This window comes from Aegilops tauschii, chromosome 7 (assembly GCF_002575655.3).
Source record: "Aegilops tauschii subsp. strangulata cultivar AL8/78 chromosome 7, Aet v6.0, whole genome shotgun sequence".
NCBI classification, from domain to species: domain Eukaryota; kingdom Viridiplantae; phylum Streptophyta; class Magnoliopsida; order Poales; family Poaceae; genus Aegilops; species Aegilops tauschii.
Genome location: NC_053041.3, coordinates 65,963,181 through 65,976,622, shown reverse-complemented (window position 1 = coordinate 65,976,622; position 13,442 = coordinate 65,963,181).

Sequence of the window (13,442 nt, the reverse complement as noted above, 5' to 3'; positions counted from 1 at the left end):
TCGGCGGTGCCCTGCGAAAACATGTAGGGCGTTAGGGATGCCCAGTCAAAGGCAAGGAGATGAAGTCCTCGGCCGAGAGAGGCTTAATTAGTTACCGTGATGATGGTGTCGAGCTCGGCTAATGTCGAGGCACCGCCAACGGCGGGCGTGCAGTTGACGGAGGGGCCGCTTGCTGCAGAGGTGCCGGCCGGCGTACACCCGGGTGCATTAAGCTCCCGTGCCGGCGTCGGAGACACCAATGCCGGCTCCACCGGAGACACCAATGGCCCCGCCATCGCGTTCTGCGAGTTGCTGGCCGTGAAGCTAGGAATCGGGGGCGGCCCCTGTTGGCCGCCCGCAATCCACGCACTAATCCCCTGGATCAAGGTAGGCACAATGGCGGTGATCGTCGCTCCGAGTTGTTGTTGCACTTGCTCTTGGACAATCTCCGGAATCCGCGCCACCTGTGCCCTGAGTTCTTGAACCTCGCGCGCCTGGCTTTCCGAGCTGGTCTTTTTCTCCTTTCGCCCAGCAGTGTTATAGTATGACGACCATTTTGTCGACAAGCCTTTGCCGGCCACCCGACCAGCTGACGTCAGCTTACTGAGCTTATCCTTGTTCTTCATTACATTCAACGCCCTATTTAGAGTGGTGTCCCAAGGGTTGCTCTTAGTCGACCCCGCGCTACTGCTTTCAGTCGCCTGCGGAAGGAATGTGAACCATTTAGAAATTTGGCTTCATTAATTAGAATGCAACCATATGGAGCTAATTACGCGGGGGTGTATTCCTTACCAGAACAAGCTCAAGCGCCCTGGTCTTCGGATCTGTGGTAAGCTCCTTTGTTTTCGGGTCCTTCTTGTACCGGGCCCTGACAAAGTTCCTGGTCTGCTTGTCACCGTATTTATCGAAGAGGGGCGGTAGGCCTTGCTCGGCACGGTCCGCCTCCTCCTTGTCCCATATAGGCTCCGCCACTCTGTAACCGCCGGGACCGAGTGTGTGTTCCCCTAAGTTCAGCTCCCGCATTTCTTTCCCCCACTTACTTGATTCGGAGTTTGCGGTGCTCGAGCAATTGATCTTGAAGTCGTTGTAGTCATCTTCGGTGATCGAAGGATTTTTCTCCTTGATCTTCTCATAACTCTCAGCTTTCTCGATCATTCTCTTCACATTGCTTTTCCAAGTAGACAGGGCCTTGCTCATCTTCGTGAGGGCAGCATTGTTCACTTTATTCCCTTTGAGGCTTGTGTTTTCAAATTCAGCGGGGAACTTGTATCGTTCGTGCAGCTTCGTGAAGAGGAGGTTGCGCAAATTCCCTCGGTCAGGATGCCTCAGGTTCTCGGTGTTGATCGAGACGGTGCTCCGGAGAGTGCACCCGAGCTGAAGCGAGTACCCCTTGACTATTTGTTCGGGCGCCGTTGGATTCCCGTCGGAGTCCACTTCAGTAACTTCCTCCTTGAGGGTGCGGAGCACGGTCGGGCGCCGGTCCTTCCGTTGCCTCTTCGGTTGGCTGCCATCTGTGCGTGCGCCGCCATCATCAGTGGTGGCATCCTCGGCGGCACCATCAGTGGTGGCATCCTCGGCGGCACCATCAGTGGTGGCATCAGTGGCGTCATCCTCGGCGGTACCATCAGTGGTCTCAGGATCGGTGGGGAAGGCGGCGTCCTCATACAAGTGAGGTTGTTCCTCCATCTCCTGGGACAGCTTCCAGAATGGCTTGTCGACGCCCGAACCCCCGGCCTCATCGTTGTTGGCCATGTTTCTCTCTAAATAGGAACAAAGTTTGGTCAAAAAGTTGGTTATTGTTAAGGAACAAGATCATGGTCTCATCATTTAGGGTTTGTCGACACCGAGGCATCCTAAAAGCTAAGCTTTTATCATTGAGGGTTTTTCGACGCCGAGGCACCCTAAAAGCCTAAGCTTTCATCATTTCGGTTTTTATCGACACCGAGGCACCCTAAAAGCCATGCATTAGTCACAAGTACGCCGGGGCACTTGATCCTACTTAATTAACTACTAAGATACCCCGGCCCATGCATTAGTCACAAGTACCCCATATGTCCTATTTTTAGCAAAGTCATGCTAAAATTCACGGAAAATTTCAGCATGACCTTTGCTGAAAATAGGACATATGGAGTACCCGAATTTGCCGGAACGGAAGTTAATCGACATTCCGGCAAACTCAAGGGCCTCTCGGGTGGACAAGGCAAAAAAGGCCTCCATCACAACATGGAAAATACATTGGCATGTGAAGAATTGATACATCTTCTTGACCATCTACTACAATTGATACATCCTATCAAGAATGGTACACATCACCATATATTGCAAAGATGTACTGGTCAGCAGCAATTTTAACAAGATGTACTGGACAGCAGCAAATTGAGCAAAAAAATGTACTGGACAACAGTATATACAGGGGGAGAGGAAGAGGGGTTGGTACCTTGGGAGAGGAGGGTGTGCTTGGCTCTGCCGCCGTGCCTGAGTAGCAAGCACCTACGCCCCTGCCTTGTTCCCCTTGTATCCTGCAGATCGAGAGAGCATGAGATGAATCAGATCAGTTGCTCATGCTTTTTACAAATTGTAGCTACTGTTTTTTATACCTAAACAAAATTGCCCTAGCTATATTTGCTACTGTTTTTATACCTAATTTTTTGCTACTGTTTTTTTAATTTGCTACTGCTTTTTTTATTTGCTACTGTTTTTATACCTAAACAAAATTTCCCTAGCTATATTTGCTACTCTTTTTTTATTTGCTACTGTTTTTATACCTAATTTTTTTGCCACTGTTGTTTGGACTACTCCGTCAGCTCCTGTGACTGCCAGAATAAGTGCCGTAACATTTTTGAAGCTAACCTGACTACCCTGGCTGTGTTGTTTTGTTCCATAGTTGCTTTTTGTGTGTTCCATCATTTCTGTCAATTTCAGTTGCATCAAGGGATCCAGCGTATTATGGACTGGATGAAGTTGAACTCTCCAGACGACGGAACTGGACTGGCTCTGCTCGTAATCAGGTATTTCTTTATGTGTTCCATCATTCATTTACATACTTCCTCTGCCTTTATTTTAATAACTGGACTGGCTTGAGGATTGTTCCTGAACAAGTTATACTACAGATTTCCTTCATTGTTTTTCTTCTAGCTATATCATAGGATTACCAATGAGGCACATGTACTCTCTCCCTTTTTAGAACAAAAATGGGGTACTCTTGAGCATGCATGGATGGCACTATTACAGCTGAATATGATGACATCCTTTAGCATGTAAAGAGGAGACAGATGGGAATGACATTTATGTTAGTGTGCTTTTATCTTTACGATTGGCAAAGTGAAGTCTATTTATTTTGGATTCGTATCTTTGGACAACCACCAGATTGGTACTGTAAAAAGGGCTGTTGAAAAGGGGAAGAGCAATCCTGCAATGGCAAGACATCAGTACAATGGTACAAGCAGAACTAACTACTATTCTTCCCAAGACAATGATGACTATATTGCTTCAGAATCAGATAGACAGCTTCTACTCATGAGGTGAGTTTGCTCACTCTTACTTTTACTGCTCATATACTGTTCAAATATGTTGGTTAGAAACATGTGCTCTAAAAAAAGAAACTTATTATCTGTTCAATATGAGTAGGATTACTCAAGATTCCCCTTGTATGTAAGTAGGCGGTGTTTAATTTAAAGTTATGGTGTTCTATGCATTGCTAAAAAACTCTGTTACCGCCAAAAAAAACTGTTACCTCTGCCTTTTTTATTCCATGGTTTTAGTCCAGCATGAGCATCCTAACCATTTTTACTAAGGTTTTTTCTTTTGACACACCCTAATTAGTAGAAATATCATGTTTACATTCTATTTAGTGTATTTGTTGCTCCTCCTGGATAATATTTGACATAGCAATATACCACTACTCGTATAGCATATAGTGTACGTACCGTACGTTTACCTGCTTATTGTAAGTTGTGTTCCACATTAAGCATTCAACCTGGCGGCTGTGTTCCACGTTTGAAAGAAAAATCTCTTGCACTTGTGCCTGTTCTATCAAGCTTGATGTTATCTATTTAGCATTGCTCAGAGACGATAGAAGTATTGACAGTTGGGAAACATAGATCGTCTAGTCAACCCACAAAATAGATAAGGCTGTACTGTAGTAAGCACCTATCTGCACGCTCAATCAGCATCTTAGGATGGCTTGAGAATCAAATGAACCAAAATTATTACTCTCTGACGAGAACATACAAGTACTGAAATTGCTTCTGAATTTCGATTTGTGCGGATTGACTTTAGATTACAATTTGATTTCAGGATTTGTATGAAACATCTGTGTATGACTGAATATCTGTAAAACATGTACCTGCTTACTGTAAGTTGTGTTCCACATTAAGCATTCAAAGAGGAAGGAGGAGGCCGGAGGGGGAGGGAGAGGTGGGGGCAGTACATGAGGAGGCGGAGGAGGCCGGAGGGGACAAGGAGGAGGTCGGAGCGGCGCGGCGGTGGCGCGGACGAGGAGGAGGGCGAGGACGAGGACGACGGGGCGGCGGTGTCGGGAGAGGAGAGGGGAAGGGGATCGAGGGCGACGTCGAGGGGCGAGGAGGAGGTCGGGGCAGCGGCGTCGGGAGAGGAGAGGGGAAGGGGCAGCGGCGTGGGGGCGTCGGGGCGGAGACGAGGACGACGGGGCGGCGTCGAGGCGGCGGGGCAGCGGCGTCGGGAGAGGAGAGGGGAAGGGGATCGAGGGCGAGGGCGAGGGAGAGAGAGGGGATAGGTTTGGGCCGGGGATAGGCGAGGGCGAGGGCACAATACTAATGGCGCACCACCCCTCGGTGCGCCATAAGTACATCCATACTAATGGCGCACCTCACCCTGGTGCGCCATTAGTATTTTTTTTTGATTTCTGCTCGAGCCAACAGGTTATCTTCCACCTGACCTGGTCCACACCAAGTTCCCTCTACTAGCTCGATTGGTCAGCAGCCAGTTCTCACACCAGGAGGTCCTGGGTTCGATTCCCAGGCTCCACAATTTTTTTTATGCATTTAAAATGTTGTTTGATATTTATTTGTGTTTAAATATGTTCAAATTTGTTTAAATCATAACAGTAATATTTTTTTATAAGACAGTAATAATTATTTAAAAAATATCATCAAACAGTAATGCCGGTGGAGCGGGGGAGGGTGCGCGGGGTGCGGGGGGCCGGTGGACCGGGGGGTTCTCGGCGGCGAGGGGGACCGGATCTGGCGAGGTGGGATAGCGATCGAGATGGAGGGGGATCGAGATCGAGTGTCCATGAAATTTAAAAATATTCATGATAGTTCAAAAAGTGCCCATGAAATACAATCGAGAAATGAAGGCTACGATTTAAATACAATCGATCTTAGCTAGCTATCTGTTCACAATCTTCTTGCCTTTCTTTTTCGCAAATGGAGTTCTTCTGTGGAACGGACGTCCTTTAGGTAGGGTGGTCCTGCTTCTTCTTGTGGTGTATGCTGCTACTTCATCATCGTCGTCATGTTCGATTCTCGGGTCGCCGTACTTGTCGAAGTCTTGCTCATTGGCTACTCCATCCATTCCGATGATCTTCCTTTTGCCTCTCCTCACGACAACACGACTGGGCTTTGACGGGTCGGTAATGAAGAAGCATTGGTCCACTTGGGAAGCCAGTACCCATGGCTCATTTTTCGCGGTGACGTTTGCGCCTGCGGTCTTGGATTTGGCTTCGGGTATAACCATGGTGGTGAAATACCGGTCTTCTTTTAGGTCGCTCTTGGCCCATCTGACACGGAACATCGGGACCTTCTCTCTAGCGTAGCTCAGCTCCCAGATCTCCTCGATCCTTCCGTAGTATCTGTCCTTGTCGTTACCGGTGTAGGATTACATCGTTACCCCGGAGTTCTGATAACCATCGCTCTTCATGTCCTTGGCCTCGGTGTAGAATGTGTAGCCGTTGATATCGTACACCTCGTAGGTCATCAGGTTGTGCTCGGCGCCTTGTGACAAGGCGAATATGAGTTGTTCTTCCGCGGAAGAATCCTCATGTAAAGGGTACGACAGAAGCTTCTGCTTGAACCAACGCGTGAAACATGAGTTGTGCTCTTTGAGTATATCTCCGTCCGTCCTCTGTTGGCCTCGGTCATTGTACGTCTTCTTAATAAAGGTTTTGTGCTCTACCACCCAAGGATCGACCACGTCTATGTGTTGTAGCGCGACTAGGTTTGCTCTTTCAAAGTCGGCGAATCGACCCTCGAAGTCGACATGCATTTCGCGGCGACCCTCACGGTGACCCCATCCAGCGAGCCTGCCGAGGTGCCTGTTGACGGGCAGACCAACGGGGTTCTCGATGCCTAGATAATTCGTGCAGTAGGAGATGCACTCTTCGGTCAGAAAGCCCCTGGCTATGCTTCCCTCTGGACGTGACATGTTGCGAACGTATCCTTTGATGACACCATTGATCCTTTCGAACGGCATCATGCTGTGCAGGAACGTCGGCCCGAGTTGGATGATATCGTCCACGATATGGACCAGCAGATGCACCATAACGTCGAAGAATGCGGGCGGGAAGTACATCTCAAGCTCGCATATTATCACCACGATCTCTTCCTGTAGCCTTCTGAGTTGCCTCACGCCAACAGACTTCCGAGAGATGACGTCGAAAAAGTTGCATAGGCCAAATAGCGTTTCACGGACGTGCGCGTCCATGATCCCACGGATTGCAACTGGAAGTATCCGCGTCATCAGCACGTGACAGTCGTGAGACTTCATCCCGCTGAACTTCAGCTTCGCTAGGTCTAGGTATCTGCTTATCTTCCCCGCGTAACCGTAAGGAAGTTTTACTCCTACGAGGCAGATGAAAAACTGCTCGATCTCCTCCTGACTTAGAGTGAAGCACGCGGGAGGGTAGTCATTTCCAGTCTTCTTGGCCTTTTTTCCTTTGCGGCGACTTTCCGTGTCCTGCTTCGCCTCATCATCATCATCATCATATATAGCGTGAAGCTCCTGCCTGATGCCCATTGATTTCAAGTCTGCCCTTGCTTTCGGCCCATCTTTGGTCCTCTCTGGCATGTTGAGCAGGGTACCAAGCAGACTCTCGCACACGTTCTTCGTGATATGCATGACATCAAGGCTGTGAGGCACACGGTGGATCTTCCAGTACGGCAAGTCCCAGAAAACAGACCTCGTTTTCCATACCTTCAGCAGCGGCTCTGGCGCCTTTCGCTTCTTTCCCGGCTCTGGCGCCTTTTGCTTCTTTCCCGGCAGTGGGCAGTCTTTCCAATTTTTCAACAGCTCGTCTATTTCCTCGCCGCTCCTCGTACGCGGGCGTCCTCGGGGTTCGGTTTCACCATCGAATAGATCCTTGTGTTTTCTCCACGGGTCATCGTCGCGAAGCCACCTTCGATGTCCCATGAACACGGTTTTCGAAGACCCGGGATCTCTATCTAGCTGGCGATACGTTGTGTCATCCATGCACCTGACGCATCCAGAAAATCCGTGGACCACCTGCCCCACGACATATCCGTAACCGAGATAGTCGTGCACCGTCGTGAGCAGCGCGGCTCTCATAGGGAAATATTCTTTCTCTGCGGCGTCCCATGTATTGGCTGGCGTTTTCCACATCGTGTCAAGCTCCTCTTTCAGCAGCCCCAGATACAGATTGATGTCGTTCCCTGGTTGTTTCGGTCCTTCGATTAGCATACTCATGTGAATGTACTTCCTCTTCATGCACAACCAGGGGGGAAGGTTGTACATCCACACAAACACAGGCCAGGTGCTATGTGTGCTTCTCTGGCTGCCAAACGGATTGACTCCATCGGTGCTCGTGCCCAGCACGATGTTCCTTGGATCGTTCCCAAATTCTAGGTCTTCGAAGTTCAACGCTTGCCACTGGCTCGCATCCTTAGGGTGACTCAGCATCTTGTCTTTTTATCTATCTCCGGATCATTTGCGTCATCTTCTCGCTTCTTCTCCTCCCTATCCGCGTGCCAACGCAGGAGCTTTGCTACCTTAGGGTCCGCGAAATACCGCTGCAGACGAGGAGTGATCGGAAAGTACCACACCACTTTTCGAGGAGCTTTCTTCCTCTTCTTGTATCGAGTGACGCCGCACACCGGACATATGGTAGACTCCGCGTGCTCGTCCTGATAAATGATGCAATTGTTCATGCACACATGGTATTTCACGTGCGGTAAATCCAGAGGACACACGATTTTCTTCGCCTCCTCCAAACTGGTCGGGCACTTGTTCCCCTTGGGAAGACGTTCGTGCCAGAATGACATGTTCTCATCGAAGCATGCGTCGGTCATTTTGTGTTTTACCTTCATCTCCAGAGCCATGAGCGTTACTTTCAGGCGGGTATCCTCGGGCCTGCATCCTTCATACAATGGAGTAACCGCGTCTAACTCAAGTTGATCCATCTTGGCTTTCTCTCGGGCGGCAGCTCTTGCGTTATCCGTCTGCTTGAGAAGCAGCTCTTGAATATGAGGGTCCTGCACCCAGCCCATCGATGGTCCAACGTCGTCTGCTCCGCCGGCATCATCATCTTCATGATCATGCCCGTCGTCTGCTCCGGCATCTTCCTCATCATCATGTCCTGCATCTTCTACATGATGACTGTGTACAGCATCACCGTCGTGATCATCTCCTGGGGATTCTTCGTCTTCTCGCCCGCCCGAGCCGCGGTGGTTGTCTTGCTGCCCTTCCTCATTTCTTGCCCGGCCCCCATGGACGAATTCGTAGTCATCTTCATCGCCTTGCCACCGATAGCCATCCATGAAACCACGCAAGAGCAGGTGGTCCCGCACCTGCCAGGATTCCGGGTCCGCAATAAGGCTCTTCAGCTTGCATCTTCGACACGGACATCTTATCTCCGTCTCGTTCTTTTGAAGCATCTCGGCCTTCGCGGACCTCAAAAACCTATTCACGATTCCTTCGGTCATCATGCGGACCATGGTCGCCTGCGGGGTAGAGCAAAACGATATTTTAGAACCAAGAAAAAATTTGGCATGACTTTCCCTAAAAATAGGACCAAAAAGAATGCTTAATGCCAAAATTCTCGCCGAAACGGAAATGAATCAACATTCCGGCAAAATATTGGCAACTATCGCATTTCAAATACCGGTACACCTCCAAACACAAACACATATGCAACACCACAAACATATGCAACACCACGAACATACATAGATCTAGCTAGGCCATAAAAAGTGCATGTGCACATTGTTGTAGGGAGAACAACATAAATATAGCTTCCCCCCTTACTTACCTATCAAAACAAGGTAATTTAACCACTTAAATTGAATGAATCTATGATGGAAATGAGGTGAAAAAGAGGAGGCACCCGAGACAAGGAGGAGGTGGAGAGAATGAAGTGGGGAGAAAGTGAGTGTGGGTAGGAGAGGCTATCCAAAATATCTTGTTGCTGCCCGCTTACTAATGGCGCACCAACTCTAAATGCGCCATTAGTAATCCAGGTTACTAATGGCGCACCTTCTGGTGGTGCGCCATTAGTATGTTTGGACAGGCGCACTAGTTAGTAATGGCGCACTGTGTCTGGATGCGCCATTAGTATGTTTGGACAGGCGCACTAGTTAAAAAAATAAAAAAATTGATACTAATGGCGCACCCTGGGACAGGTGCGCCATTACTGGTTACAACTAGTAATGGCGCACTATGTCTGGATGCGCCATTAGTATATTTGGATAGCCGCACTAGTTAAAAAAAAAATTTGATACTAATGGCGCACTGTGTCTGGATGTGCCATTAGTATGTTTGGACAGGCGCACTAGTTAAAAAAATTGATACTAATGGCGCACCCTGTGCCTGGTGCGCCATTAGTAGTTTCAACTCTAATGGCGTATCAGAAGGTGGTGCGCCATTAGTATATACTAATGGCGCACCGCTTGTCTGGTGCGCCATTAGTGTCAATCCCATCTATAGCCCTTTTTCTAGTAGTGACCCCGTCGTCCCTTAGACTATATATACTCCCCCTCCACCTACGTTTTAGGGTTAGCAAAGGATTAGCTCATTTAGAGATAGAGCTTTGCTCATCCATTACGGATCTACCCCACGAGAGAGACCGCGGCCCCTCTTCGCAGAAGATCCACATTGGATTCAAGACCTCCTCACGGAGAAGACCCCCATCAAGACCTCCTTACGGAGAAGAACCGATTACCTTTGTATCGTCCTTTGTTGGATTTGTATCTTGTATCTTACCTTTGTGTTCATCGATCTAGCGCATGTGTGATTTATTCTTGTTGGTTGAGTGATTCTCTCGTGTTTTCCCTCGAGTTCCCCCTCGTGTTCTTCGAGTTCCTCTTTGGGATCCGCTCCTTTCGTGAAAGATCGGCCACCTAGGGTTCCGCCCTACATCACCTGGCTCCTAAACAACCAGAAGAAATGCCTGGTAAATGCCGATGAGGGTACGGTGGAGCAGTATGGAGAACCCAAGGACCAAGGCCAAGCGTGCGCGGAAGAAAAGGAAGGAGAAGGAAGAAGAGACAGCTGCTACAGGCCCCGGACATCCGGCCCGACCCCCGGAAATCCGGCGCCCATCACAGAAGACACCCGAAGCTGAACCAAGTCAGCCCGGACATCCGGCCCCCAGGCCCGGACATCCAGCCCGTCGCGAGCCGCCGGACATCCGGCCCAGCTCCCGGAAATCTAGCGCCCCATCACGGAAGCTGGACCCTGCCAGCCCGGACATCCGGCCCCAGCGCCCGGACATCCGGCGTCTCGGGAAAGCCCGGACATCCGGCCCCCTGCTGCCTGCGTGCAGCGCATCTGGGCCGAGGCCCAGGTACCCCTTCGTCCCTTAGACTATGCGCATCTGGGCCGAGGCCCAGGTACCCCTTCGTCCCTTACACTATATACTCCCCCTCCACCTACGTTTTAGGGTTAGCAAAGGATTATCTCATTTAGAGATAGAGCTTTGCTCATCCATTACGGATCTACTCCACGAGAGAGACCGCACCTCTTCGGAGAAGATCCACCTTGGATTCAAGACCTCCTCACGGAGAAGACCCCCATCAAGACCTCCTTACGAAGAAGAACCGGTTACCTTTGTATCGTCCTTTGTTGGATTTGGATCTTGTATCTTACCTTTGTGTTCAACGATCTAGCGCATGTGTGATCTATTCTTGTTGGTTGAGTGATTCTCTCGTGTTCCCTCTCGTGTTCTTCCAGTTCCTCTTTGGGATCCGCTCCTTTCGTGAAAGATCGGCCACTTAGGGTTCCGCCCTACATCATCTTGGATCAGAGCTTAGGTTTATCACGAATTTGGAGCCTCCCCGTTGTGTTTTCTAGCCTAGTTTTGTTGATTTCGTCCTAAATTCGAAAATCCCCACCAAAAAATAGCCCCAAATTTTTTTGTGATTTGTTGGTTTGATGATGTTTTGTTCATTTTGATCCATGGATTTGCTTGGTTTCGAGTAGATCTAGCTTTCCCCCAATTTTCCCCACTTTCCATCCACGAAATCTCCGCAATTTTGCCCCCGAAATCATCAATTTCCGCCCCAAAATCGAGTTCCTCGAGTTCATCCTCGGATTTGGAGCCCAGACATCCGGCCCGACCCCCGAACATCCGGCCACCCCAGACATCTAGCCTTAGCCTGGACATCCGGCTCCTGGAGCGCATTTTCGTGCAAGGTTCTGGACATCATGTCCCGAAAATCCGGCCAAACCCCCGGATGTCCGGCCCCTGTCATTTCAGATTTTCCCGTTTCATCGTTTTGTGCATAACTTCCACATCCGAAGTCTGATTTTCGCGTTCTTTAGCTCGTTGAGTAGCTATTGACATCCACTATCCGTCTAGAATGGTCCATCACCATTTGACTCCATCAAATTTTTGGCACTTTGGCATCTTTGCCTAGGGCTTACACCATAACTTCCGCATAACCACCACCGACTTCCGCAACCTAACCAATTTTGTTTCCCTTTGCATTTGAGGTTGTTTGAGTTGTGATTCAAGTCTCCTAAGGTGTTTCGGCTACTTAGGGAAGGTTGCTTCTTCATCAACCACCACCATAACTTCCGCATAGGCTTACCCACAATACACTTCCGCCAACCCAACTTAACCCAATTTTGTTTGTGTTGTGAGTTGCGTCTCCTAAGGTGTTTCGGCTACTTAGGGACCGTGCTTCAAACTCCGACACCGTGTATAGTTCACCACCTTACCCTCCACTTCCACATTGCCTACTCGCAAAAACCCATCAATGCATTTTCGCAATCCCATTGAGCTTCCGCAACCACCTCCACACCCCGCTACCACCATTTGACATTTGACATTTGAGATTTTGAGTTCGCGGTTTTTCCGTTTCCTAAGGTGTTTCGGCTACTTAGGGACGAGTCTCCATCATCTTGGTATCTCCATCAAGATCACCGCCACTCATCATCCACTCGGACGGTAACCTCCATATCATCTTGGTATCGTGGTATCCCTCCATTGTATATTCCCTTGCACATTGCATTGATAACCCCCTAGCCCATTTTGTGTCACTTGCCTATCGAGACTAGCCATTTGAGTACTGCCGGCAACGTTACTTGTGCACATTAGTGATCTATACCTCCCATTGCATACATACCATATCATATTGGTATCATATCATCCCTTGTGTCACAAGTTTGTTCCCGCATATACACAATTGCTATCTTGGTTTGTGCATTTTGCAAAGTGGCCATACATAAAAAAACAATAAGCTTTTGAGCAAAAGAGAAAGAGCAAAGAGCTTGTAAGCAAGTGCCATAGCATCATACCACATTGCATATAAGATTGTCATATCCGATCATCTTGGATCATCTTGAGCGAACACCGGGAACCATTCATACATAGCATACTTGGGATAGAAGTTTATCCATTTTGCATATCATAGGTTGTGCACAAGTGTCGTATCCTCCTATTGAGCAATCGTGCTAGCGTCTCTCTTGAGTTGTGCAACACGAGCGTTTTCCGTGGACTCCACATTTTGTGCTCATTCCTTGGTTGCACGACCCCATTTATCTATCCGTGTGTGTGTTTCCGTGTGCCATTCTTTGCTATTGGTCTACTTGTTTCACTTGCGAATTTGTGAATCTTTTTCAACATTATTGACTCTTGCTAACATTTTGCATCAAATTTTTCTGCCACTATCCTCACCGAGCTCCACAATAAGCCTTACTTGTGTAGGTGTGAGAAACCGACAAGAATTGGTACCAATTGTGCTATTTCCTTGTTACAAATTGAGTGATCATTGATCCATTTTCAACATCGGTCAAGGTACATTTGGTATAGTTCTTCTCTTTCTCCCACTCATATTTGCTCGAGTCTTGTGATGGATCGGCAAGGCATTTCATCTCCGGTCTTTGACAACAACGACGGCGCGAACAACTACATCACCAAAATGTCCATCTTCGGACTACAACACGAAATGCAAGGTGCACAATCTACCTTGCGAGAGCGCCTCGACAACCTCGCCATCGACATACGACACTCCGAAGCAAGGAAAAGGGAC